The sequence below is a fragment of the Argentina silus genome (assembly GCF_951799395.1).
Source record: "Argentina silus genome assembly, chromosome: 22".
NCBI lineage: Eukaryota > Metazoa > Chordata > Actinopteri > Argentiniformes > Argentinidae > Argentina > Argentina silus.
Window position 1 is genome coordinate 2,037,517 of NC_139676.1, and position 2,500 is coordinate 2,040,016.

Consider the following 2,500-nt stretch of genomic DNA (forward strand, 5'->3'; position numbering starts at 1 on the left):
TGACTCTGAGGGGGGGTTCTGTGAGGGCGGGTTCTGTGAGGGGGGGTTCTGTGAGGGCGGGTTCTGTGAGGACGGGTTCTGTGAGGACGGGTTCTGTGAGGGGGTGTTCTGTGAGGGCCGCTTCTGTGAGGGCGGCTTCTGTGAGGGCGGCTTCTGTGAGGGGGGGTTCTGTGAGGGCGGCTTCTGTGAGGGGGGGTTCTGTGAGGGCGGCAGCTTCACTGAGGCGGGTTTGGTGGGTCCGGAGGCGGGTCTGCTGTTCTGAGGCCGGCCTGCCTCTGTGTTTGGGTTTAAAAAGCCAAAACCATCAAGACTTTGGTTCTTGATATACGAGAGGAGGTTTGTGACTGGCAACGCCATCTCTGGTCTCTGGTCTGTCTGTCTGTCTGTTAGTTTGGTATTCTAACGGTGTTAAGCGGATTATTGTGACTGTGATTGTTATTGTGGCGTCAGCAGGGACCCAGCAGAAGGTGGATGGGCTCTCCTTCACCAGGTTGAGGCAGCAGCAGCAGCAGCTGTTTGTTCCACCGTGGCTGATATGAAAGATGATGCAATTTTTATAAATGTGTGTCATTATGTGGAGAGCCTAAAGGGTGGAGAGAATGAGTATAGAGAGAGAGAGAGAGGGAGAGGGGGGGGAGAGGGAGAGGGGGGGGGGGGTGAGTAGAGGAGAGGAGGAAAGGAAGAGTGAGATGGAGTGAAGGAGGAGAGACAGAGAGAAGGGGGGGTAAGAAGCGAGAGAGAGAAGGAGGAGAGAGAGAAGGAGGAGAGAGGGAGCGAAGGAGAAGGAGGAGAGAGGGAAGGAGGGGGTAAGAAGGGAGAGAGAGAGAAGGAGGAGAGAGAGAGAGAGAAGGAGGAGAGAGAGAAGGAGGAGAGAGAGAGAGAAGGAGGAGAGAGGAGGAGGAGAGAGGGAGAGAGAAGGAGGAGAGAGGAGGAGGAGAGAGAGAGAGAGAAGGAGGAGAGAGGAGGAGGAGAGAGGGAGAGAGAAGGAGGAGAGAGGGAGCCTGTTCTAACAGAGGACCAGCAGAGTCATATTCCATTAGGTTTAGCATCAGTCAGAGTTACTGTGTGGTTGAGCCATGGAGGCAGGCACACACACACACACACACACACACACACACACACACACACACACACACACACACACACACACACACACACACACCACACACACACACACACACACACACACCACACACACACCACACACACACACACACACACACACACACAGTCTGAGAGAGGCTTTCTATAAGCAGCCTCTCTGTGGTGTAACCTATGCAGAAGACTAGTCATCAGTCATCAAACAGATGAGTATCTGTGTCAGTTTAAATACAGACTTCTCCTCTCACTCCCCAACACTTCATACTGTTCATCTGGGAGCGCTTTAGGGGTTTCTGCTGTTGGTTTTTCAGCATCTTAAAGTGGCAACCTTTTTGGAATATATCATATTTCTGGTTTTAGAGAAATATAATATATGAAATTACTTTTCCATAGTTGACAGTCGCCACGGTAACCTACAGCGCGCTGTGCCAGGGTTATTACAGTCTGTCCTGTACCGTGTACTCGTTGGCGGTAGCCATGGGAACCAGGGTTGGGCTGTAGTACAGATGGTAGCCATGGCAACCCGAATGTTCTGAGCCAACAGTCGTCGCCATGGCGACGGGGGTGACATGACAGATTGGTGACCTCACTGTGTAAACCTACAGCAGCTGGCCTGGTGTCATTAAACACACGCTAGGAACACGCTAGTGTGTGTGTGTGTGTGTGTGTGTGTGTCTAGACACACGGTAGAGACACACTAGAAACACGTGTTTGATACCATTCCTCATTCCGTTCCATTGATTACAATGAGCCTGTCCTCTGATTTCCACCTCCGCCAGCCTCCCCAGGTTAGTTACATGGAGGCCGGTGTGTCCCAGCCTCCCCCTGCCTCCCCCAGCCTCCCTTGGTTAGTGGCGTTTCAGAGTGGATGTTACATGGAGGCCGGTGTGTCCCAGCCTCCCCTGGTCCATACCCAGCCTCCCCTGGTCCTTACCCAGCCTCACCTGAGTGTGTCCCAGCCTCCCCCAGCCTCCCCAGGTTAGTTACATGGAGGCCGGTGTGTCCCAGCCTCCCCCTGCCTCCCCCAGCCTCCCTTGGTTAGTGGCGTTTCAGAGTGGATGTTACATGGAGGCCGGTGTGTCCCAGCCTCCCCTGGTCCATACCCAGCCTCCCCTGGTCCTTACCCAGCCTCACCTGAGTGTGTCCCAGCCTCCCCCAGCCTCCCCTGGTTAGTTACATGGAGGTGTCCCGGTCTGTCCTGTCAGTCTGATGATGATCAGCCTGATCCTCCTGAAGACTTCCCACAATGCTGCTCTGATCAAACACTTAATGAGCCAACAGGACTTCTGTCTGTCTGTCTGTGTGTGTGTGTGTGTGTGTGTGTGTGTGTGTGTGTGTGTGTGTCTCTCCTAGTCAGTTCTGATGTTGTCAACAGATGGCAGAATCATTATTAAGACGT